Raw genomic sequence first — 25,615 nt, 5'->3', positions numbered from 1 at the left:
AGGTGATTCCGGAGTGTTCGCCAAGTGGTTCTGGCGTAGCCGGCAGGTGATTTTGCGTGTCCGGCAATGGTTCCGGCGAGTCGAGCCGGTGGTTCCGGCGTGTCCGGCAGGTGGTTCCGGCATGTCCAGCAGGTGGTTCCGGCGAGCTCAGCAGGTGCTTCCGGTCTCTCCGGCACGTGGTTGTGGCACGTCTGAGAGATGGTTCCGGCATGCCCGGCAGGTGATTCCGGAGTGTCCGGCATGTGGTTCTGGCACCTCTGAGAGGTGGTTCCGGCATGCCCGGCAGGTGGTTCCGGAGTGTCTGCCGAGTGGTTCTGGCGTAGCCGGCAGGTGATTTTGCATGTCCGGCGGTGGTTCCGGCGAGTCGAGCCGGTGGTTCCGGCGTGTCCGGCAGGTGGTTCCGGTCTGTCCGGCAGGTGGTTCTGGCGTGTCCGGCACGAGGTTCTGGCACGTCTGAGAGGTGGTTCCGGCATGGCCGACAGGTGATTCCGGAGTGTCCGCCACGTGGTTCTGGCGTACCCGGCAGGTGATTTTGGCGTTTCTGGCAGGTGTTTCTTGCAAGTCGAGCATGTGGCTCAGGCATGCTCAGCAGGTGCTTCCGGCGTGTCCGGCACGTGGTTCTGGTGTGTCTGAGAGCTGGTTCTGGCATGTCTGGCAGATGATTCTGGAGTGTCCACCAAGAGGTTCTGGCATACCCGGCAGGTGATTTTGTCCTGTCAGGTACTTGGTTCCGGCGAGTTTAACAGGTGGTTCCGGCGTGCTCGAGTGGTGCTTCCGGTGTCATTGTCACGTGGTTCTGGCATGTCTGAGAGGTGGTTCCGGCATGCCGGGCAGGTGATTCAGGAGTGTCGTGTAAGTGGTTCTGGTGTAGCCGGCAGTTCCTTTTGGCGTGTCCGGCACGTGGGTACTGAAAGTCGAGCAGGTGGTTCCGGCGTGCTCGGCAGGTGGTCCAGGCGTGTCCGGCAGGTGGTTCCAGTCTGTCCAGGACGTGGTTCCAGCGTCTCTGGCACGTGGTTCTGGTGTGTCTGAGAGCTGGTTCTGGCATGTCCGGCAGAGATTCCGGAGTGTCCGTCAAGTGCTTCTGGCATGCCCGGCAGGTGATTTTGGCGTGTGAGGTACGTGATTCGGGCGAGTCGAGCAGGTGGTTCCGGCATGTCTGGTAGGTGGTTTCGGTGTGTTCGGGCTGTGGTTCCGGCATCTCATGCACATGGTTCTGTCACGTCTCAGATGTCGTTCCGGCCGGCCCGACAGGTGTTTCTGCAGTGTCCGGCAAGTGGTTCCGGCGTAGTTGGCAGGTGATTTTGGCATGACCGGCAGGTGGTTCCAGCAAGCCCGGCAGGTGATTGCGAAGTGTTCACCAACTGGTTGTGGCGTAGACGGCAGGTGATTTTTGCGTCTCCGGCAGGTGGTTCTGGTGAGTCGAGCAGGAGGTTCCTGCGTGCTCGGCAGGTGCTTCCGGTGTCATTGGCACGTGGTTCTGGCATGTCCGAGAGGTGGTTCCGGCATGCCCGGCCGGTGATTACAGAGTGTTCGCCAAGTGGTTCTGGCGTAGCCGGCAGGTGATTTTGCCATGTCCGGCATGTGGTTCCAGAGAGTCGAGCATGTGGTTCCGGCGTGCTCGACAATTGGTTCAGGCAGGTCCGGCAGAGGGTTCCGGTCTGTCCGGGAGGTGGTTCCGGCGTGTCCGGCATTGGTTCCGGCACGTCTGAGAGGTGGTTCTATCATGCGCGGCAGGTGATTCAGAGAGTCCACCACGTGGTTTTGGCGTAGCCGGCAGGTGATTTTGGCGTGTCCGGCAGGTTTTTCAGGCGAGTTGAGCAGGTGCTTCCGGCATGCCCGAAAGCTGATTCCGGTGTGTCCGGTAGGTGGTTCCGGCGTGTACGGCACGTGGTTCTGGTACGTCTCAGAGGTGGTTGCGCATGCCCAACAGGCGATTCTGGACAGTCCGCCACGTGGTTCTGGCACGTCTGAGAGGTGGTTCCAGCATGCCCGGCAGGTCATCCCGGAGAGTCCTCCAAGTGGTTCTGGCATAGCCCGCAGGTGTTTTTGGCGAGTCCGGCAGGTGGTTCCGTCGTGCTCGGCAGGTGGTTCAGGCGTGGCCGGCAGGTGGTTCCAGTCTGTCCAGGACGTGTTTCCAGCTTGTGCGGCACGTGATTCTGGTACGTCTGAGAGGTGGTTATTGCATGCCCGGCAGGTGATTCCGGACTGTCCGCCAGGTGGTTCTCGCATAGCCAGCTGTTGATTTTGACCTGTCTGGCAGGTGGTTCCGGCGAGTCGAGCAGGTGGTTCCGACGTGCTCGGCAGGTGCTTCCGGCGTCTCCGGCACGTGTTTCTGGCACATCTGACATGTGGTTCCGGCATGCCCAAAAGGTGATTCCGGTGTGTCCGGTAGGTGGTTCTGGCGTGTACGGCACGTGGTTCTGGTACGTCTCAGAGGTGGTTGCGCATGCCCAACAGGCGATTCTGGACAGTCCGCCACGTGGTTCTGGCACGTCTGAGAGGTGGTTCCAGTATGCCCGGCAGGTCATCCCGGAGAGTCCTCCAAGTGGTTCTGGCATAGCCCGCAGGTGATTTGGGCATGTCCGGCAGGTGGTTCCGTCATGCTCGGCAGGTGGTTCAGGCGTGGCCGGCAGGTGGTTCCAGTCTGTCCAGTACGTGTTTCCAGGTTGTCCGGCACGTGGTTCTGGTACATCTGAGAGGTTGTTCCGCCATGGTGGGCAGGTGATTCCGGACTGTCCCCCAGGTGGTTCTGGCATAGCCAGCAGTTGATATTGGCCTGTCCGGCATGTGGTTCCGGCGAGTCGAGCAGCTGGCTGTGGCATGTTCGGCAGGTGGTTCCGGCGTGTCTGGCAGGTGGTTCCGTTCTGTCCGATAGTTCGTTCCGTCATGTCCGGCACGTGCTTCTGGCACGTGTGAGAGGTGGTTCTGGCATGCCAGGCAGGTGATTCCGGAGTGTCGGGTAATTGGTTCTGGCGTAGCCGGCAGCTCATTTTGGCGTGTCAGGCATGTGGGTCCTGCGAGTCAAGCAGGTGGTTCTGGTGTGCTCGGCAGGTGGTCCAGGCGTGCCCGGCAGGTGGTTCCGGTATTACGGGGAGGGGGATCCGGCGTGTCCGGCACGTTGTTCCGGCACGTCTGAGAGGTGGTTCTATGATGCCCGGCAGGTGATTCCAGAGAGTCCACCAAGTGGTTCTGGTGTAGCCAGCAGGTGATTTTTGCGTGTCCAGCGGTTGGGACTGGTGAGTCAAGCACGTGGTTCCGGCGAGTGTTTCCTGTGTTTCCGGTCTGTCCAGGAGATGGTTCCGACCTGTCCGGCACGTGCTTCTGGCACTACTGAGAGGTAGTGCTGGCATGCCCGGCAGGGGATTCCGGAGTGTCCGCCAATTGGTTCTGGCATAGCCGGCAGGTGATTTTGGCGTGTCCAGAAGGTGGTTTTGGCGAGTCGAGCAGGTGGTTCTGGCGTGCTCGGCAGGTGCTTCCGGTGTCATTGGCATGCGGTTCCGGCATGTCTGAGAGGTGGTTCCGCCATGCCCGGCAGGTGATTCCGGAGTGTTCGCCAAGTGGTTCTGGCGTAGCCGGCAGGTGATTTTGCGTGTCCGGCAATGGTTCCGGCGCGTCGAGCCGGTGGTTCCGGCGTGTCCGGCAGGTGGTTCCGGCATGTCCAGCAGGTGATTCCGGCGAGCTCAGCAGGTGCTTCCGGTCTCTCCGGCACGTGGTTGTGGCACGTCTGAGAGATGGTTCCGGCATGCCCGGCAGGTGATTCCGGAGTGTCAGGAAGGTGGTTCCGGCTAGTTGAGCAGGTGGATCAGGCGTGCTCGCCAGGGGGTTCAGGCGGGTCTGGCAGGTGGTTTCGGTGTGTTCGGGGTGTGGTTCCGGCATCTCAGGCACATGATTCTGACACGTCTGAGAGGTGGTTCCGGCCGTCCCAACAGGTGTTTCTGGAGTGTCCGCCAAGTGGTTCTGGCGTAGCTGGCAGGTGATGTTGGCGTGACCGGCAGGTGGTTCCAGCAAGCCCGGCAGGTGATTGCGGAGTGTCTGCCGAGTGGTTCTGGCGTAGCAGGCAGGTGATTTTGGTGTGTCCAGCAGGTGGTTTTGGCGAGTCGAGCAGTTGGTTCTGGCGTGCTCGGCAGGTGCTTCCGGTGTCATTGGCATGCGGTTCCGGCATGTCTGAGAGGTGGTTCCGCCATGCCCGGCAGGTGATTCCGGAGTGTTCGCCAAGTGGTTCTGGCGTAGCCGGCAGGTGATTTTGCGTGTCCGGCAATGGTTCCGGCGAGTCGAGCCGGTGGTTCCGGCGTGTCCGGCAGGTGGTTCCGGCATGTCCAGCAGGTGGTTCCGGCGAGCTCAGCAGGTGCTTCCGGTCTCTCCGGCACGTGGTTGTGGCACGTCTGAGAGATGGTTCCGGCATGCCCGGCAGGTGATTCCGGAGTGTCCGGCATGTGGTTCTGGCACCTCTGAGAGGTGGTTCCGGCATGCCCGGCAGGTGGTTCCGGAGTGTCTGCCGAGTGGTTCTGGCGTAGCCGGCAGGTGATTCTGGCGTGTCCAGCAGGTGGTTCTGGGGAGTGGATAAGGTGGTTCCGGCATACTCGGCAGGTGGTACCGGCGTGTCCGGAACATGGTTCTGGCAAGTCTGAGAGGTGGTTCCGGCATGCCCGGCAGGTGATTCCGGAGTGTTCGCCAAGTGGTTCTGGCGTAGCCGGCAGGTGATTTTGCATGTCCGGCGGTGGTTCCGGCGAGTCGAGCCGGTGGTTCCGGCATGTCCGGCAGGTGGTTCCGGTCTGTCCAGCAGGTGGTTCTGGTGTGTCCGGCACGAGGTTCTGACACGTCTGAGAGGTTGTGTCGCCATTCACTTCACGTGATTCCGGCTTGTCCGCCAAGTGGTTCTAGTGTAGCGGGCAGGTGATTTTGGCGTGTCCGGCAGGTGGGACCGGTGAGTCAAGCAGGTGGTTCCGGCGAGTGTTTCCTGTGTTTCCGGTCTGTCCGGGAGATGGTTCCGGCCTGTCCGGCACGTGCTTCTGGCACTTCTGAGAGGTTGTGCTGGCATGCCCGGCAGGTGATTCTGGAGTGTCCGCCAAGTGGTTCTGGCGTAGCCGGCAGGTGATATCGGTGTGTCCGGCAGGTGGTTCTGGGGAGTGGATCAGGAACTTCCGGCATTCTCGGCATGTGCTTCCGCCGTCTCCAGCATGTGGTTGTGGCACCTCTGAGAGGTGGTTCCAGCATGCCCGGCAGGTGATTCCGGAGTGTCCGACAGGTGGTTGTGGCGTAACCCGCAGGTGTTTCTGGTGTGTCCGGCAGGTGGCTCTGGTGAGTCGAGCAGGTGGTTCCGGCGTGCTCGGCAGGTGGTTCCGGCAGGTCCGGCAGGTGTTTGCCGTCTGTCCATGACGTGGTTCCGGCATGCCCGCAAGGTGATTCTGGAGTGTCCACCAAGTGGTTTTGGCGTAGCCGGCATATGATTTTGGCCTGTGAGGCAGGTGGTTCCGGCATGTCCAGCAGGTGGTTCCGGCGAGCTCGGCAGGTGCTTCCGGTCTCTCCGGCACGTGGTTGTGGCACGTCTGAGAGATGGTTCCGGCATGCCCGGCAGGTGATTCCGGAGTGTCCGGCATGTGGTTCTGGCACCTCTGAGAGGTGGTTCCGGCATGCCCGGCAGGTGATTCAGGAGTCTCCGGCATGTGGTTCTGGCACCTCTGAGAGGTAGTTCCGGAACGCCTGGCATGTGATTCCGGAGTGTCTGCCGAGTGGTTCTGGCATAGCCGGCAGTTGATTTTGGCGTGTCAACTAGGTGGTTCTGGGGAGTGGATCAGCTGGTTCCGGTATACTCGGCAGGTGGTACCGGCGTGAACAGAACATGGTTCTGGCAAGTCTGAGAGGTGGTTCCGGCATGCCCGACAGGTGATTCCGGAGTGTCCGCCAAGTGTTTCTGGCGTACCCGGCAGGTGATTTTGGCATGTCCGACAGGTGTTTCTTGCGAGTCGAGCAGGTGGCTCAGGCATGCTCAGCTGGTGCTTCCGGCGTCTCAGGCACGTGGTTCTGGTGTGTCTGAGAGCTGGTTCTGGCATGTCCGGCAGATGATTCCGGAGTGTCCACCAAGTGGTTCTGGTATACCTGGCAGGTGATTTTGGCGTGTCAGGAAGGTGGTTCCGGCTAGTTGAGCAGGTGGATCAGGCGTGCTCGCCAGGGGGTTCAGGCGGGTCTGGCAGGTGGTTTCGGTGTGTTCTGGGTGTGGTTCAGGAATCTCAGGCACATGGTAATGGCACGTTTGAGAGGTGGTTCCGGCCGGCCCGACAGGTGTTTCCGGACTGTCTGCCAAGTGGTTCTGGTGTAGCTGGCAGGTGATGTTGGCGTGACCGGCAGCTGGTTCCAGCAAGCCCGGCAGGTGATTGCGGAGTGTCTGCCGAGTGGTTCTGGCGTAGCCGGCAGGTGATTTTGCATGTCCGGCGGTGGTTCCGGCGAGTCGAGCCGGTGGTTCCGGCGTGTCCGGCAGGTGGTTCCGGTCTGTCCGGCAGGTGGTTCTGGCGTGTCCGGCACGAGGTTCTGGCACGTCTGAGAGGTGGTTCCGGCATGGCCGACAGGTGATTCCGGAGTGTCCGCCACGTGGTTCTGGCGTACCCGGCAGGTGATTTTGGCGTTTCTGGCAGGTGTTTCTTGCAAGTCGAGCATGTGGCTCAGGCATGCTCAGCAGGTGCTTCCGGCGTGTCCGGCACGTGGCTCTGGTGTGTCTGAGAGCTGGTTCTGGCATGTCTGGCAGATGATTCTGGAGTGTCCACCAAGTGGTTCTGGCATACCCGGCAGGTGATTTTGTCCTGTCAGGTACTTGGTTCCGGCGAGTCGAACAGGTGGTTCCGGCATGCTCGAGTGGTGCTTCCGGTGTCATTGTCACGTGGTTCTGGCATGTCTGAGAGGTGGTTCCGGCATGCCGGGCAGGTGATTCAGGAGTGTCGTGTAAGTGGTTCTGGTGTAGCCGGCAGTTCCTTTTGGCGTGTCCGGCACGTGGGTACTGAAAGTCGAGCAGGTGGTTCCGGCGTGCTCGGCAGGTGGTCCAGGCGTGTCCGGCAGGTGGTTCCAGTCTGTCCAGGACGTGGTTCCAGCGTCTCTGGCACGTGGTTCTGGTGTGTCTGAGAGCTGGTTCTGGCATGTCCGGCAGAGATTCCGGAGTGTCCGTCAAGTGCTTCTGGCATGCCCGGCAGGTGATTTTGGCGTGTGAGGTACGTGATTCGGGCGAGTCGAGCAGGTGGATCCGGCATGTCTGGTAGGTGGTTTCGGTGTGTTCGGGCTGTGGTTCCGGCATCTCATGCACATGGTTCTGTCACGTCTCAGATGTCGTTCCGGCCGGCCCGACAGGTGTTTCTGCAGTGTCCGCCAAGTGGTTCCGGCGTAGTTGGCAGGTGATTTTGGCATGACCGGCAGGTGGTTCCAGCAAGCCCGGCAGGTGATTGCGAAGTGTTCACCAACTGGTTGTGGCGTAGACGGCAGGTGATTTTTGCGTCTCCGGCAGGTGGTTCTGGTGAGTCGAGCAGGAGGTTCCTGACTGCTCAGCAGGTGCTTCCGGTGTCATTGGCACGTGGTTCTGGCATGTCCGAGAGGTGGTTCCGGCATGCCCGGCCGGTGATTACAGAGTGTTCGCCAAGTGGTTCTGGCATAGCCCGCAGGTGATTTTGGCATGTCCGGCAGGTGGTTCCGTCATGCTCGGCAGGTGGTTCAGGCGTGGCCGGCAGGTGGTTCCAGTCTGTCCAGTACGTGTTTCCAGGTTGTCCGGCACGTGGTTCTGGTACATCTGAGAGGTTGTTCCGCCATGGTGGGCAGGTGATTCCGGACTGTCCCCCAGGTGGTTCTGGCATAGCCAGAAGTTGATATTGGCGTGTCCGGCAGGTGGTTCCGTCGAGTCGAGCAGCTGGCTGTGGTGTGTTCGGCAGGTGGTTCCGGCGTGTCTGGCAGGTGGTTCGGTTCTGTCCGATAGGTCGTTCCGGCATGTCCGGCACGTGCTCCTGGCACGTCTGAGAGGTGGTTCTGGCATGCCAGGCAGGAGATTCCGGACTGTCGGGTAAGTGGTTCTGCTGTAGCCGGCAGTTCATTTTGGCGTGTCCGGCACGTGGGTCCTGCGAGTGGAGCAGGTGGTTCCGGCGTGCTCGGCAGGTGGTCCAGGCGTGTCCGGAAGGTGGTTCCAGACTGTCCAGGACGTGGTTCCAGCGTGTCCGGCACACGGTTTCGTTACGTCTGAGAGGTGGCTTCTGCACGCACGGCAGGTCATTCCGGACTGTAGGCCAGGTGGTTCCCGCATAGCCAGCTGTTGATTTTGGCCTGTCTGGCGGGTGGTTCCTACGAGTCGAGCAGGTGGTTCCGGCTTGTCTGTCAGGTGGTTCCGGTCTGTCCGGTATGTGTTTCCGGCGTGTCCGGCACGTGCTTCCGGCACGTCTGAGTGGTGGTTCCGGCATGCGCGGCAGGTGATTCCGGAGTGTCCGCCAGGTGGATCTGGCGTACCCGACAGGTGATTTTGGCGTGTCCGGCAGGTGTTTCTGGTGAGTCGAGCAGGTGGGTCCGGCATGCTCGGCAGGTGCTTCCGGCATGTCCGGCACGTTGTTCTGGTGTGTCTGAGAGCTGGTTCTGGCATGTCCGGCAGATGATTCCGGAGTGTCCACCAAGTGGTTCTGGTATACCTGGCAGGTGATTTTGGCGTGTCAGGAAGGTGGTTCCGGCTAGTTGAGCAGGTGGATCAGGCGTGCTCGCCAGGGGGTTCAGGCGGGTCTGGCAGGTGGTTTCGGTGTGTTCGGGGAGTGGTTCCAGCATCTCAGGCACATGATTCTGACACGTCTGAGAGGTGGTTCCGGCCATCCCAACAGGTGTTTCCGGAGTGTCCGTCAAGTGGTTCTGGCGTATCTGGCAGGTGATGTTGGCGTGACCGGCAGGTGGTTCCAGCAAGCCCGGCAGGTGATTGCGGAGTGTCTGCCGAGTGGTTCTGGCGTAGCAGGCAGGTGATTTTGGCGTGTCCAGCAGGTGGTTTTGGCGAGTCGAGCAGGTGGTTCTGGCGTGCTCGGCAGGTGCTTCCGGTGTCATTGGCATGCGGTTCCGGCATGTCTGAGAGGTGGTTCCGCCATGCCCGGCAGGTGATTCCGGAGTGTTCGCCAAGTGGTTCTGGCGTAGCTGGCAGGTGATTTTGCGTGTCCGGCAATGGTTCCGGCGAGTCGAGCCGGTGGTTCCGGCGTGTCCGGCAGGTGGTTCCGGCATGTCCAGCAGGTGGTTCCGGCGAGCTCAGCAGGTGCTTCCGGTCTCTCCGGCACGTGGTTGTGGCACGTCTGAGAGATGGTTCCGGCATGCCCGGCAGGTGATTCCGGAGTGTCCGGCATGTGGTTCTGGCACCTCTGAGAGGTGGTTCCGGCATGCCCGGCAGGTGGTTCCGGAGTGTCTGCCGAGTGGTTCTGGCGTAGCCAGCAGGTGATTCTGGCGTGTCCAGCAGGTGGTTCTGGGGAGTGGATCAGGTGGTTCCGGCATACTCGGCAGGTGGTACCGGCGTGTCCGGAACATGGTTCTGGCAAGTCTGAGAGGTGGTTCCGGCATGCCCGGCAGGTGATTCCGGAGTGTCCGCCAGGTGGATCTGGCGTACCCGACAGGTGATTTTGGCGTGTCCGGCAGGTGGTTTTGGCGAGTCGAGCAGGTGGTTCTGGCGTGCTCGGCAGGTGCTTCCGGTGTCATTGCCATGCGGTTCCGGCATGTCTGAGAGGTGGTTCCGCCATGCCCGGCAGGTGATTCCGGAGTGTTCGCCAAGTGGTTCTGGCGTAGCCGGCAGGTGATTTTGCGTGTCCGGCAATGGTTCCGGCGAGTCGAGCCGGTGGTTCCGGCGTGTCCGGCAGGTGGTTCCGGCATGTCCAGCAGGTGGTTCCGGCGAGCTCAGCAGGTGCTTCCGGTCTCTCCGGCACGTGGTTGTGGCACGTCTGAGAGATGGTTCCGGCATGCCCGGCAGGTGATTCCGGAGTGTCCGGCATGTGGTTCTGGCACCTCTGAGAGGTGGTTCCGGCATGCCCGGCAGGTGGTTCCGGAGTGTCTGCCGAGTGGTTCTGGCGTAGCCGGCAGGTGATTCTGGCGTGTCCAGCAGGTGGTTCTGGGGAGTGGATCAGGTGGTTCCGGCATACTCGGCAGGTGGTACCGGCGTGTCCGGAACATGGTTCTGGCAAGTCTGAGAGGTGGTTCCGGCATGCCCGGCAGGTGATTCCGGAGTGTTCGCCAAGTGGTTCTGGCGTAGCCGGCAGGTGATTTTGCATGTCCGGCGGTGGTTCCGGCGAGTCGAGCCGGTGGTTCCGGCATGTCCGGCAGGTGGTTCCGGTCTGTCCAGCAGGTGGTTCTGCTGTGTCCGGTACGAGGTTCTGACACGTCTGAGAGGTTGTGTCGCCATTCACTTCACGTGATACCGGCTTGTCCGCCAAGTGGTTCTAGTGTAGCGGGCAGGTGATTTTGGCGTGTCCGGCAGGTGGGACCGGTGAGTCAAGCAGGTGGTTCCGGCGAGTGTTTCCTGTGTTTCCGGTCTGTCCGGGAGATGGTTCCGGCCTGTCCGGCACGTGCTTCTGGCACTTCTGAGAGGTTGTGCTGGCATGCCCGGCAGGTGATTCTGGAGTGTCCGCCAAGTGGTTCTGGCGTAGCCGGCAGGTGATATCGGTGTGTCCGGCAGGTGGTTCTGGGGAGTGGATCAGGAACTTCCGGCATTCTCGGCATGTGCTTCCGCCGTCTCCAGCATGTGGTTGTGGCACCTCTGAGAGGTGGTTCCAGCATGCCCGGCAGGTGATTCCGGAGTGTCCGACAGGTGGTTGTGGCGTAACCCGCAGGTGTTTCTGGTGTGTCCGGCAGGTGGCTCTGGTGAGTCGAGCAGGTGGTTCCGGCGTGCTCGGCAGGTGGTTCCGGCAGGTCCGGCAGGTGTTTGCCGTCTGTCCATGACGTGGTTCCGGCATGCCCGCAAGGTGATTCTGGAGTGTCCACCAAGTGGTTTTGGCGTAGCCGGCATATGATTTTGGCCTGTGAGGCAGGTGGTTCCGGCATGTCCAGCAGGTGGTTCCGGCGAGCTCGGCAGGTGCTTCCGGTCTCTCCGGCACGTGGTTGTGGCACGTCTGAGAGATGGTTCCGGCATGCCCGGCAGGTGATTCCGGAGTGTCCGGCATGTGGTTCTGGCACCTCTGAGAGGTGGTTCCGGCATGCCCGGCAGGTGATTCAGGAGTCTCCGGCATGTGGTTCTGGCACCTCTGAGAGGTAGTTCCGGAACGCCTGGCATGTGATTCCGGAGTGTCTGCCGAGTGGTTCTGGCATAGCCGGCAGTTGATTTTGGCGTGTCAACTAGGTGGTTCTGGGGAGTGGATCAGCTGGTTCCGGTATACTCGGCAGGTGGTACCGGCGTGAACAGAACATGGTTCTGGCAAGTCTGAGAGGTGGTTCCGGCATGCCCGACAGGTGATTCCGGAGTGTCCGCCAAGTGTTTCTGGCGTACCCGGCAGGTGATTTTGGCATGTCCGACAGGTGTTTCTTGCGAGTCGAGCAGGTGGCTCAGGCATGCTCAGCTGGTGCTTCCGGCGTCTCAGGCACGTGGTTCTGGTGTGTCTGAGAGCTGGTTCTGGCATGTCCGGCAGATGATTCCGGAGTGTCCACCAAGTGGTTCTGGTATACCTGGCAGGTGATTTTGGCGTGTCAGGAAGGTGGTTCCGGCTAGTTGAGCAGGTGGATCAGGCGTGCTCGCCAGGGGGTTCAGGCGGGTCTGGCAGGTGGTTTCGGTGTGTTCTGGGTGTGGTTCAGGAATCTCAGGCACATGGTAATGGCACGTTTGAGAGGTGGTTCCGGCCGGCCCGACAGGTGTTTCCGGACTGTCTGCCAAGTGGTTCTGGTGTAGCTGGCAGGTGATGTTGGCGTGACCGGCAGCTGGTTCCAGCAAGCCCGGCAGGTGATTGCGGAGTGTCTGCCGAGTGGTTCTGGCGTAGCCGGCAGGTGATTTTGCATGTCCGGCGGTGGTTCCGGCGAGTCGAGCCGGTGGTTCCGGCGTGTCCGGCAGGTGGTTCCGGTCTGTCCGGCAGGTGGTTCTGGCGTGTCCGGCACGAGGTTCTGGCACGTCTGAGAGGTGGTTCCGGCATGGCCGACAGGTGATTCCGGAGTGTCCGCCACGTGGTTCTGGCGTACCCGGCAGGTGATTTTGGCGTTTCTGGCAGGTGTTTCTTGCAAGTCGAGCATGTGGCTCAGGCATGCTCAGCAGGTGCTTCCGGCGTGTCCGGCACGTGGCTCTGGTGTGTCTGAGAGCTGGTTCTGGCATGTCTGGCAGATGATTCTGGAGTGTCCACCAAGTGGTTCTGGCATACCCGGCAGGTGATTTTGTCCTGTCAGGTACTTGGTTCCGGCGAGTCGAACAGGTGGTTCCGGCATGCTCGAGTGGTGCTTCCGGTGTCATTGTCACGTGGTTCTGGCATGTCTGAGAGGTGGTTCCGGCATGCCGGGCAGGTGATTCAGGAGTGTCGTGTAAGTGGTTCTGGTGTAGCCGGCAGTTCCTTTTGGCGTGTCCGGCACGTGGGTACTGAAAGTCGAGCAGGTGGTTCCGGCGTGCTCGGCAGGTGGTCCAGGCGTGTCCGGCAGGTGGTTCCAGTCTGTCCAGGACGTGGTTCCAGCGTCTCTGGCACGTGGTTCTGGTGTGTCTGAGAGCTGGTTCTGGCATGTCCGGCAGAGATTCCGGAGTGTCCGTCAAGTGCTTCTGGCATGCCCGGCAGGTGATTTTGGCGTGTGAGGTACGTGATTCGGGCGAGTCGAGCAGGTGGATCCGGCATGTCTGGTAGGTGGTTTCGGTGTGTTCGGGCTGTGGTTCCGGCATCTCATGCACATGGTTCTGTCACGTCTCAGATGTCGTTCCGGCCGGCCCGACAGGTGTTTCTGCAGTGTCCGCCAAGTGGTTCCGGCGTAGTTGGCAGGTGATTTTGGCATGACCGGCAGGTGGTTCCAGCAAGCCCGGCAGGTGATTGCGAAGTGTTCACCAACTGGTTGTGGCGTAGACGGCAGGTGATTTTTGCGTCTCCGGCAGGTGGTTCTGGTGAGTCGAGCAGGAGGTTCCTGACTGCTCAGCAGGTGCTTCCGGTGTCATTGGCACGTGGTTCTGGCATGTCCGAGAGGTGGTTCCGGCATGCCCGGCCGGTGATTACAGAGTGTTCGCCAAGTGGTTCTGGCATAGCCCGCAGGTGATTTTGGCATGTCCGGCAGGTGGTTCCGTCATGCTCGGCAGGTGGTTCAGGCGTGGCCGGCAGGTGGTTCCAGTCTGTCCAGTACGTGTTTCCAGGTTGTCCGGCACGTGGTTCTGGTACATCTGAGAGGTTGTTCCGCCATGGTGGGCAGGTGATTCCGGACTGTCCCCCAGGTGGTTCTGGCATAGCCAGAAGTTGATATTGGCGTGTCCGGCAGGTGGTTCCGTCGAGTCGAGCAGCTGGCTGTGGTGTGTTCGGCAGGTGGTTCCGGCGTGTCTGGCAGGTGGTTCGGTTCTGTCCGATAGGTCGTTCCGGCATGTCCGGCACGTGCTCCTGGCACGTCTGAGAGGTGGTTCTGGCATGCCAGGCAGGAGATTCCGGACTGTCGGGTAAGTGGTTCTGCTGTAGCCGGCAGTTCATTTTGGCGTGTCCGGCACGTGGGTCCTGCGAGTGGAGCAGGTGGTTCCGGCGTGCTCGGCAGGTGGTCCAGGCGTGTCCGGAAGGTGGTTCCAGACTGTCCAGGACGTGGTTCCAGCGTGTCCGGCACACGGTTTCGTTACGTCTGAGAGGTGGCTTCTGCACGCACGGCAGGTCATTCCGGACTGTAGGCCAGGTGGTTCCCGCATAGCCAGCTGTTGATTTTGGCCTGTCTGGCGGGTGGTTCCTACGAGTCGAGCAGGTGGTTCCGGCTTGTCTGTCAGGTGGTTCCGGTCTGTCCGGTATGTGTTTCCGGCGTGTCCGGCACGTGCTTCCGGCACGTCTGAGTGGTGGTTCCGGCATGCGCGGCAGGTGATTCCGGAGTGTCCGCCAGGTGGATCTGGCGTACCCGACAGGTGATTTTGGCGTGTCCGGCAGGTGTTTCTGGTGAGTCGAGCAGGTGGGTCCGGCATGCTCGGCAGGTGCTTCCGGCGTGTCCGGCACGTTGTTCTGGTGTGTCTGAGAGCTGGTTCTGGCATGTCCGGCAGATGATTCCGGAGTGTCCACCAAGTGGTTCTGGTATACCTGGCAGGTGATTTTGGCGTGTCAGGAAGGTGGTTCCGGCTAGTTGAGCAGGTGGATCAGGCGTGCTCGCCAGGGGGTTCAGGCGGGTCTGGCAGGTGGTTTCGGTGTGTTCGGGGAGTGGTTCCAGCATCTCAGGCACATGATTCTGACACGTCTGAGAGGTGGTTCCGGCCATCCCAACAGGTGTTTCCGGAGTGTCCGCCAAGTGGTTCTGGCGTATCTGGCAGGTGATGTTGGTGTGACCGGCAGGTGGTTCCAGCAAGCCCGGCAGGTGATTGCGGAGTGTCTGCCGAGTGGTTCTGGCGTAGCAGGCAGGTGATTTTGGCGTGTCCAGCAGGTGGTTTTGGCGAGTCGAGCAGGTGGTTCTGGCGTGCTCGGCAGGTGCTTCCGGTGTCATTGGCATGCGGTTCCGGCATGTCTGAGAGGTGGTTCCGCCATGCCCGGCAGGTGATTCCGGAGTGTTCGCCAAGTGGTTCTGGCGTAGCCGGCAGGTGATTTTGCGTGTCCGGCAATGGTTCCGGCGAGTCGAGCCGGTGGTTCCGGCGTGTCCGGCAGGTGGTTCCGGCATGTCCAGCAGGTGGTTCCGGCGAGCTCAGCAGGTGCTTCCGGTCTCTCCGGCACGTGGTTGTGGCACGTCTGAGAGATGGTTCCGGCATGCCCGGCAGGTGATTCCGGAGTGTCCGGCATGTGGTTCTGGCACCTCTGAGAGGTGGTTCCGGCATGCCCGGCAGGTGGTTCCGGAGTGTCTGCCGAGTGGTTCTGGCGTAGCCGGCAGGTGATTCTGGCGTGTCCAGCAGGTGGTTCTGGGGAGTGGATCAGGTGGTTCCGGCATACTCGGCAGGTGGTACCGGCATGTCCGGAACATGGTTCTGGCAAGTCTGAGAGGTGGTTCCGGCATGCCCGGCAGGTGATTCCGGAGTGTTCGCCAAGTGGTTCTGGCGTAGCCGGCAGGTGATTTTGCATGTCCGGCGGTGGTTCCGGCGAGTCGAGCCGGTGGTTCCGGCATGTCCGGCAGGTGGTTCCGGTCTGTCCAGCAGGTGGTTCTGGTGTGTCCGGTACGAGGTTCTGACACGTCTGAGAGGTTGTGTCGCCATTCACTTCACGTGATACCGGCTTGTCCGCCAAGTGGTTCTAGTGTAGCGGGCAGGTGATTTTGGCGTGTCCGGCAGGTGGGACCGGTGAGTCAAGCAGGTGGTTCCGGCGAGTGCTTCCTGTGTTTCCGGTCTGTCCGGGAGATGGTTCCGGCCTGTCCGGCACGTGCTTCTGGCACTTCTGAGAGGTTGTGCTGGCATGCCCGGCAGGTGATTCTGGAGTGTCCGCCAAGTGGTTCTGGCGTAGCCGGCAGGTGATATCGGTGTGTCCGGCAGGTGGTTCTGGGGAGTGGATCAGGAACTTCCGGCATTCTCGGCATGTGCTTCCGCCGTCTCCAGCATGTGGTTGTGGCACCTCTGAGAGGTGGTTCCAGCATGCCCGGCAGGTGATTCCGGAGTGTCCGACAGGTGGTTGTGGCGTAACCCGCAGGTGTTTCTGGTGTGTCCGGCAGGTGGCTCTGGTGAGTCGAGCAGGTGGTTCCGGCGTGCTCGGCAGGTGGTTCCGGCAGGTCCGGCAGGTGTTTGCCGTCTGTCCATGACGTGGTTCCGGCATGCCCGCAAGGTGATTCTGGAGTGTCCACCAAGTGGTTTTGGCGTAGCCGGCATATGATTTTGGCCTGTGAGGCAGGTGGTTCCGGCATGTCCAGCAGGTGGTTCCGGCGAGCTCGGCAGGTGCTTCCGGTCTCTCCGGCACGTGGTTGTGGCACGTCTGAGAGATGGTTCCGGCATGCCCGGCAGGTGATTCCGGAGTGTCCGGCATGTGGTTCTGGCACCTCTGAGAGGTGGTTCCGGCATGCCCGGCAGGTGATTCAGGAGTCTCCGGCATGTGGTTCTGGCACCTCTGAGAGGTAGTTCCGGAACGCCTGGCATGTGATTCCGGAGTGTCTGCCGAGTGGTTCTGGCATAGCCGGCAGTTGATTTTGGCGTGTCAACTAGGTGGTTCTGGGGAGTGGATCAGCTGGTTCCGGTATACTCGGCAGGTGGTACCGGCGTGAACAGAACATGGTTCTGGCAAGTCTGAGAGGTGGTTCCGGCATGCCCGACAGGTGATTCCGGAGTGTCCGCCAAGTGTTTCTGGCGTACCCGGCAGGTGATTTTGGCATGTCCGACAGGTGTTTCTTGCGAGTCAAGCAGGTGGCTCAGGCATGCTCAGCTGGTGCTTCCGGCGTCTCAGGCACGTGGTTCTGGTGTGTCTGAGAGCTGGTTCTGGCATGTCCGGCAGATGATTCCGGAGTGTCCACCAAGTGGTCCTGGTATACCTGGCAGGTGATTTTGGCGTGTCAGGAAGGTGGTTCCGGCTAGTTGAGCAGGTGGATCAGGCGTGCTCGCCAGGGGGTTCAGGCGGGTCTGGCAGGTGGTTTCGGTGTGTTCTGGGTGTGGTTCAGGAATCTCAGGCACATGGTAATGGCACGTTTGAGAGGTGGTTCCGGCCGGCCCGACAGGTGTTTCCGGACTGTCTGCCAAGTGGTTCTGGTGTAGCTGGCAGGTGATGTTGGCGTGACCGGCAGCTGGTTCCAGCAAGCCCGGCAGGTGATTGCGGAGTGTCTGCCGAGTGGTTCTGGCGTAGCCGGCAGGTGATTTTGCATGTCCGGCGGTGGTTCCGGCGAGTCGAGCCGGTGGTTCCGGCGTGTCCGGCAGGTGGTTCCGGTCTGTCCGGCAGGTGGTTCTGGCGTGTCCGGCACGAGGTTCTGGCACGTCTGAGAGGTGGTTCCGGCATGGCCGACAGGTGATTCCGGAGTGTCCGCCACGTGGTTCTGGCGTACCCGGCAGGTGATTTTGGCGTTTCTGGCAGGTGTTTCTTGCAAGTCGAGCATGTGGCTCAGGCATGCTCAGCAGGTGCTTCCGGCGTGTCCGGCACGTGGCTCTGGTGTGTCTGAGAGCTGGTTCTGGCATGTCTGGCAGATGATTCTGGAGTGTCCACCAAGTGGTTCTGGCATACCCGGCAGGTGATTTTGTCCTGTCAGGTACTTGGTTCCGGCGAGTCGAACAGGTGGTTCCGGCATGCTCGAGTGGTGCTTCCGGTGTCATTGTCACGTGGTTCTGGCATGTCTGAGAGGTGGTTCCGGCATGCCGGGCAGGTGATTCAGGAGTGTCGTGTAAGTGGTTCTGGTGTAGCCGGCAGTTCCTTTTGGCGTGTCCGGCACGTGGGTACTGAAAGTCGAGCAGGTGGTTCCGGCGTGCTCGGCAGGTGGTCCAGGCGTGTCCGGCAGGTGGTTCCAGTCTGTCCAGGACGTGGTTCCAGCGTCTCTGGCACGTGGTTCTGGTGTGTCTGAGAGCTGGTTCTGGCATGTCCGGCAGAGATTCCGGAGTGTCCGTCAAGTGCTTCTGGCATGCCCGGCAGGTGATTTTGGCGTGTGAGGTACGTGATTCGGGCGAGTCGAGCAGGTGGATCCGGCATGTCTGGTAGGTGGTTTCGGTGTGTTCGGGCTGTGGTTCCGGCATCTCATGCACATCGTTCTGTCACGTCTCAGATGTCGTTCCGGCCGGCCCGACAGGTGTTTCTGCAGTGTCCGCCAAGTGGTTCCGGCGTAGTTGGCAGGTGATTTTGGCATGACCGGCAGGTGGTTCCAGCAAGCCCAGCAGGTGATTGCGAAGTGTTCACCAACTGGTTGTGGCGTGGACGGCAGGTGATTTTTGCGTCTCCGGCAGGTGGTTCTGGTGAGTCGAGCAGGAGGTTCCTGACTGCTCAGCAGGTGCTTCCGGTGTCATTGGCACGTGGTTCTGGCATGTCCGAGAGGTGGTTCCGGCATGCCCGGCCGGTGATTACAGAGTGTTCGCCAAGTGGTTCTGGCGTAGCCGGCAGGTGATTTTGCCATGTCCGGCATGTGGTTCCAGAGAGTCGAGCATGTGGTTCCGGCGTGCTCGACAATTGGTTCAGGCAGGTCCGGCAGAGGGTTCCGGTCTGTCCGGGAGGTGGTTCCGGCGTGTCCGGCATTGGTTCCGGCACGTCTGAGAGGTGGTTCTATCATGCGCGGCAGGTGATTCAGAGAGTCCACCACGTGGTTTTGGCGTAGCCGGCAGGTGATTTTGGCGTGTCCGGCAGGTTTTTCAGGCGAGTTGAGCAGGTGCTTCCGGCATGCCCGAAAGCTGATTCCGGTGTGTCCGGTAGGTGGTTCCGGCGTGTACGGCACGTGGTTCTGGTACGTCTCAGAGGTGGTTGCGCATGCCCAACAGGCGATTCTGGACAGTCCGCCACGTGGTTCTGGCACGTCTGAGAGGTGGTTCCAGCATGCCCGGCAGGTCATCCCGGAGAGTCCTCCAAGTGGTTCTGGCATAGCCCACAGGTGTTTTTGGCGAGTCCGGCAGGTGGTTCCGTCGTGCTCGGCATGTGGTTCTGGCGTGGCCGGCACGTGGTTCCAGTCTGTCCAGGACGTGTTTCCAGCTTGTGCGGCACGTGATTCTGGTACGTCTGAGAGGTGGTTATTGCATGCCCGGCAGGTGATTCCGGACTGTCCGCCAGGTGGTTCTCGCATAGCCAGCTGTTGATTTTGACCTGTCTGGCAGGTGGTTCCGGCGAGTCGAGCAGGTGGTTCCGACGTGCTCGGCAGGTGCTTCCGGCGTCTCCGGCACGTGTTTCTGGCACATCTGACATGTGGTTCCGGCATGCCCAAAAGGTGATTCCGGTGTGTCCGGTAGGTGGTTCTGGCGTGTACGGCACGTGGTTCTGGTACGTCTCAGAGGTGGTTGCGCATGCCCAACAGGCGATTCTGGACAGTCCGCCACGTGGTTCTGGCACGTCTGAGAGGTGGTTCCAGCATGCCCGGCAGGTCATCCCGGAGAGTCCTCCAAGTGGTTCTGGCATAGCCCGCAGGTGATTTGGGCATGTCCGGCAGGTGGTTCCGTCATGCTCGGCAGGTGGTTCAGGCGTGGCCGGCAGGTGGTTCCAGTCTGTCCAGTACGTGTTTCCAGGTTGTCCGGCACGTGGTTCTGGTACATCTGAGAGGTTGTTCCGCCATGGTGGGCAGGTGATTCCGGACTGTCCCCCAGGTGGTTCTGGCATAGCCAGCAGTTGATATTGGCCTGTCCGGCATGTGGTTCCGGCGAGTCGAGCAGCTGGCTGTGGCATGTTCGGCAGGTGGTTCCGGCGTGTCTGGCAGGTGGTTCCGTTCTGTCCGATAGTTCGTTCCGTCATGTCCGGCACATGCTTCTGGCACGTGTGAGAGGTGGTTCTGGCATGCCAGGCAGGTGATTCCGGAGTGTCGGGTAAGTGGTTCTGGCGTAGCCGGCAGCTCATTTTGGCGTGTCAGGCATGTGGGTCCTGCGAGTCAAGCAGGTGGTTCTGGTGTGCTCGGCAGGTGGTCCAGGCGTGCCCGGCAGGTGGTTCCGGTATTACGGGGAGGGGGATCCGGCGTGTCCGGCACGTTGTTCCGGCACGTCTGAGAGGTGGTTCTATGATGCCCGGCAGGTGATTCCAGAGAGTCCACCAAGTGGTTCTGGTGTAGCCAGCAGGTGATTTTTGCGTGTCCAGCGGTTGGGACTGGTGAGTCAAGCACGTGGTTCCGGCGAGTGTTTCCTGTGTTTCCGGTCTGTCCAGGAGATGGTTCCGACCTGTCCGGCACGTGCTTCTGGCACTACTGAGAGGTAGTGCTGGCATGCCCGGCAGGGGATTCCGGAGTGTCCGCCAATTGGTTCTGGCGTAGCCGGCAGGTGATTTTGGCGTGTCCAGAAGGTGGTTTTGGCGAGTCGAGCAGGTGGTTCTGGCGTGCTCGGCAGGTGCTTCCGGTGTCATTGGCATGCGGTTCCGGCATGTCTGAGAGGTGGTTCCGCCATGCCCGGCAGGTGATTCCGGAGTGTTCGCCAAGTGGTTCTGGCGTAGCCGGCAGGTGATTTTGCGTGTCCGGCAATGGTTCCGGCGAGTCGAGCCGGTGGTTCCGGCATGTCCGGCAGGTGGTTCCGGCATGTCCAGCAGGTGGTTCCGGCGAGCTCAGCAGGTGCTTCCGGTCTCTCCGGCACGTGGTTGTGGCACGTCTGAGAGATGGTTCCGGCATGCCCGGCAGGTGATTCCGGAGTGTCAGGAAGGTGGTTCCGGCTAGTTGAGCAGGTGGATCAGGCGTGCTCGCCAGGGGGTTCAGGCGGGTCTGGCAGGTGGTTTCGGTGTGTTCGGGGAGTGGTTCCGGCATCTCAGGCACATGATTCTGACACGTCTGAGAGGTGGTTCCGGCCGTCCCAACAGGTGTTTCCGGAGTGTCCGCCAAGTGGTTCTGGCGTAGCTGGCAGGTGATGTTGGCGTGACCGGCAGGTGGTTCCAGCAAGCCCGGCAGGTGATTGCGGAGTGTCTGCCGAGTGGTTCTGGCGTAGCAGGCAGGTGATTTTGGTGTGTCCAGCAGGTGGTTTTGGCGAGTCGAGCAGTTGGTTCTGGCGTGCTCGGCAGGTGCTTCCGGTGTCATTGGCATGCGGTTCCGGCATGTCTGAGAGGTGGTTCCGCCATGCCCGGCAGGTGATTCCGGAGTGTTCGCCAAGTGGTTCTGGCGTAGCCGGCAGGTGATTTTGCGTGTCCGGCAATGGTTCCGGCGAGTTGAGCCGGTGGTTCCGGCGTGTCCGGCAGGTGGTTCCGGCATGTCCAGCAGGTGGTTCCGGCGAGCTCAGCAGGTGCTTCCGGTCTCTCCGGCACGTGGTTGTGGCACGTCTGAGAGATGGTTCCGGCATGCCCGGCAGGTGATTCCGGAGTGTCCGGCATGTGGTTCTGGCACCTCTGAGAGGTGGTTCCGGCATGCCCGGCAGGTGGTTCCGGAGTGTCTGCCGAGTGGTTCTGGCGTAGCCGGCAGGTGATTCTGGCGTGTCCAGCAGGTGGTTCTGGGGAGTGGATCAGGTGGTTCCGGCATACTCGGCAGGTGGTACCGGCGTGTCCGGAACATGGTTCTGGCAAGTCTGAGAGGTGGTTCCGGCATGCCCGGCAGGTGATTCCGGAGTGTTCGCCAAGTGGTTCTGGCGTAGCCGGCAGGTGATTTTGCATGTCCGGCGGTGGTTCCGGCGAGTCGAGCCGGTGGTTCCGGCATGTCCGGCAGGTGGTTCCGGTCTGTCCAGCAGGTGGTTCTGGTGTGTCCGGTACGAGGTTCTGACACGTCTGAGAGGTTGTGTCGCCATTCACTTCACGTGATACCGGCTTGTCCGCCAAGTGGTTCTAGTGTAGCGGGCAGGTGATTTTGGCGTGTCCGGCAGGTGGGACCGGTGAGTCAAGCAGGTGGTTCCGGCGAGTGTTTCCTGTGTTTCCGGTCTGTCCGGGAGATGGTTCCGGCCTGTCCGGCACGTGCTTCTGGCACTTCTGAGAGGTTGTGCTGGCATGCCCGGCAGGTGATTCTGGAGTGTCCGCCAAGTGGTTCTGGCGTAGCCGGCAGGTGATATCGGTGTGTCCGGCAGGTGGTTCTGGGGAGTGGATCAGGAACTTCCGGCATTCTCGGCATGTGCTTCCGCCGTCTCCAGCATGTGGTTGTGGCACCTCTGAGAGGTGGTTCCAGCATGCCCGGCAGGTGATTCCGGAGTGTCCGACAGGTGGTTGTGGCGTAACCCGCAGGTGTTTCTGGTGTGTCCGGCAGGTGGCTCTGGTGAGTCGAGCAGGTGGTTCCGGCGTGCTCGGCAGGTGGTTCCGGCAGGTCCGGCAGGTGTTTGCCGTCTGTCCATGACGTGGTTCCGGCATGCCCGCAAGGTGATTCTGGAGTGTCCACCAAGTGGTTTTGGCGTAGCCGGCATATGATTTTGGCCTGTGAGGCAGGTGGTTCCGGCATGTCCAGCAGGTGGTTCCGGCGAGCTCGGCAGGTGCTTCCGGTCTCTCCGGCACGTGGTTGTGGCACGTCTGAGAGATGGTTCCGGCATGCCCGGCAGGTGATTCCGGAGTGTCCGGCATGTGGTTCTGGCACCTCTGAGAGGTGGTTCCGGCATGCCCGGCAGGTGATTCAGGAGTCTCCGGCATGTGGTTCTGGCACCTCTGAGAGGTAGTTCCGGAACGCCTGGCATGTGATTCCGGAGTGTCTGCCGAGTGGTTCTGGCATAGCCGGCAGTTGATTTTGGCGTGTCAACTAGGTGGTTCTGGGGAGTGGATCAGCTGGTTCCGGTATACTCGGCAGGTGGTACCGGCGTGAACAGAACATGGTTCTGGCAAGTCTGAGAGGTGGTTCCGGCATGCCCGACAGGTGATTCCGGAGTGTCCGCCAAGTGTTTCTGGCGTACCCGGCAGGTGATTTTGGCATGTCCGACAGGTGTTTCTTGCGAGTCGAGCAGGTGGCTCAGGCATGCTCAGCTGGTGCTTCCGGCGTCTCAGGCACGTGGTTCTGGTGTGTCTGAGAGCTGGTTCTGGCATGTCCGGCAGATGATTCCGGAGTGTCCACCAAGTGGTTCTGGTATACCTGGCAGGTGATTTTGGCGTGTCAGGAAGGTGGTTCCGGCTAGTTGAGCAGGTGGATCAGGCGTGCTCGCCAGGGGGTTCAGGCGGGTCTGGCAGGTGGTTTCGGTGTGTTCTGGGTGTGGTTCAGGAATCTCAGGCACATGGTAATGGCACGTTTGAGAGGTGGTTCCGGCCGGCCCGACAGGTGTTTCCGGACTGTCTGCCAAGTGGTTCTGGTGTAGCTGGCAGGTGATGTTGGCGTGACCGGCAGCTGGTTCCAGCAAGCCCGGCAGGTGATTGCGGAGTGTCTGCCGAGTGGTTCTGGCGTAGCCGGCAGGTGATTTTGCATGTCCGGCGGTGGTTCCGGCGAGTCGAGCCGGTGGTTCCGGCGTGTCCGGCAGGTGGTTCCGGTCTGTCCGGCAGGTGGTTCTGGCGTGTCCGGCACGAGGTTCTGGCACGTCTGAGAGGTGGTTCCGGCATGGCCGACAGGTGATTCCGGAGTGTCCGCCACGTGGTTCTGGCGTACCCGGCAGGTGATTTTGGCGTTTCTGGCAGGTGTTTCTTGCAAGTCGAGCATGTGGCTCAGGCATGCTCAGCAGGTGCTTCCGGCGTGTCCGGCACGTGGCTCTGGTGTGTCTGAGAGCTGGTTCTGGCATGTCTGGCAGATGATTCTGGAGTGTCCACCAAGTGGTTCTGGCATACCCGGCAGGTGATTTTGTCCTGTCAGGTACTTGGTTCCGGCGAGTCGAACAGGTGGTTCCGGCATGCTCGAGTGGTGCTTCCGGTGTCATTGTCACGTGGTTCTGGCATGTCTGAGAGGTGGTTCCGGCATGCCGGGCAGGTGATTCAGGAGTGTCGTGTAAGTGGTTCTGGTGTAGCCGGCAGTTCCTTTTGGCGTGTCCGGCACGTGGGTACTGAAAGTCGAGCAGGTGGTTCCGGCGTGCTCGGCAGGTGGTCCAGGCGTGTCCGGCAGGTGGTTCCAGTCTGTCCAGGACGTGGTTCCAGCGTCTCTGGCACGTGGTTCTGGTGTGTCTGAGAGCTGGTTCTGGCATGTCCGGCAGAGATTCCGGAGTGTCCGTCAAGTGCTTCTGGCATGCCCGGCAGGTGATTTTGGCGTGTGAGGTACGTGATTCGGGCGAGTCGAGCAGGTGGATCCGGCATGTCTGGTAGGTGGTTTCGGTGTGTTCGGGCTGTGGTTCCGGCATCTCATGCACATGGTTCTGTCACGTCTCAGATGTCGTTCCGGCCGGCCCGACAGGTGTTTCTGCAGTGTCCGCCAAGTGGTTCCGGCGTAGTTGACAGGTGATTTTGGCATGACCGGCAGGTGGTTCCAGCAAGCCCGGCAGGTGATTGCGAAGTGTTCACCAACTGGTTGTGGCGTAGACGGCAGGTGATTTTTGCGTCTCCGGCAGGTGGTTCTGGTGAGTCGAGCAGGAGGTTCCTGACTGCTCAGCAGGTGCTTCCGGTGTCATTGGCACGTGGTTCTGGCATGTCCGAGAGGTGGTTCCGGCATGCCCGGCCGGTGATTACAGAGTGTTCGCCAAGTGGTTCTGGCATAGCCCGCAGGTGATTTTGGCATGTCCGGCAGGTGGTTCCGTCATGCTCGGCAGGTGGTTCAGGCGTGGCCGGCAGGTGGTTCCAGTCTGTCCAGTACGTGTTTCCAGGTTGTCCGGCACGTGGTTCTGGTACATCTGAGAGGTTGTTCCGCCATGGTGGGCAGGTGATTCCGGACTGTCCCCCAGGTGGTTCTGGCATAGCCAGAAGTTGATATTGGCGTGTCCGGCAGGTGGTTCCGTCGAGTCGAGCAGCTGGCTGTGGTGTGTTCGGCAGGTGGTTCCGGCGTGTCTGGCAGGTGGTTCGGTTCTGTCCGATAGGTCGTTCCGGCATGTCCGGCACGTGCTCCTGGCACGTCTGAGAGGTGGTTCTGGCATGCCAGGCAGGAGATTCCGGACTGTCGGGTAAGTGGTTCTGCTGTAGCCGGCAGTTCATTTTGGCGTGTCCGGCACGTGGGTCCTGCGAGTGGAGCAGGTGGTTCCGGCGTGCTCGGCAGGTGGTCCAGGCGTGTCCGGAAGGTGGTTCCAGACTGTCCAGGACGTGGTTCCAGCGTGTCCGGCACACGGTTTCGTTACGTCTGAGAGGTGGCTTCTGCACGCACGGCAGGTCATTCCGGACTGTAGGCCAGGTGGTTCCCGCATAGCCAGCTGTTGATTTTGGCCTGTCTGGCGGGTGGTTCCTACGAGTCGAGCAGGTGGTTCCGGCTTGTCTGTCAGGTGGTTCCGGTCTGTCCGGTATGTGTTTCCGGCGTGTCCGGCACGTGCTTCCGGCACGTCTGAGTGGTGGTTCCGGCATGCGCGGCAGGTGATTCCGGAGTGTCCGCCAGGTGGATCTGGCGTACCCGACAGGTGATTTTGGCGTGTCCGGCAGGTGTTTCTGGTGAGTCGAGCAGGTGGGTCCGGCATGCTCGGCAGGTGCTTACGGCGTGTCCGGCATGTTGTTCTGGTGTGTCTGAGAGCTGGTTCTGGCATGTCCGGCAGATGATTCCGGAGTGTCCACCAAGTGGTTCTGGTATACCTGGCAGGTGATTTTGGCGTGTCAGGAAGGTGGTTCCGGCTAGTTGAGCAGGTGGATCAGGCGTGCTCGCCAGGGGGTTCAGGCGGGTCTGGCAGGTGGTTTCGGTGTGTTCGGGGAGTGGTTCCAGCATCTCAGGCACATGATTCTGACACGTCTGAGAGGTGGTTCCGGCCATCCCAACAGGTGTTTCCGGAGTGTCCGCCAAGTGTTTCTGGCGTACCCGGCAGGTGATTTTGGCATGTCCGACAGGTGTTTCTTGCGAGTCGAGCAGGTGGCTCAGGCATGCTCAGCTGGTGCTTCCGGCGTCTCAGGCACGTGGTTCTGGTGTGTCTGAGAGCTGGTTCTGGCATGTCCGGCAGATGATTCCGGAGTGTCCACCAAGTGGTTCTGGTATACCTGTCAGGTGATTTTGGCGTGTCAGGAAGGTGGTTCCGGCTAGTTGAGCAGGTGGATCA

This window comes from Equus caballus, chromosome 10, assembly GCF_041296265.1.
Source record: "Equus caballus isolate H_3958 breed thoroughbred chromosome 10, TB-T2T, whole genome shotgun sequence".
Classification (NCBI taxonomy): domain Eukaryota; kingdom Metazoa; phylum Chordata; class Mammalia; order Perissodactyla; family Equidae; genus Equus; species Equus caballus.
Note: the sequence above shows the minus strand (reverse complement) of the source record.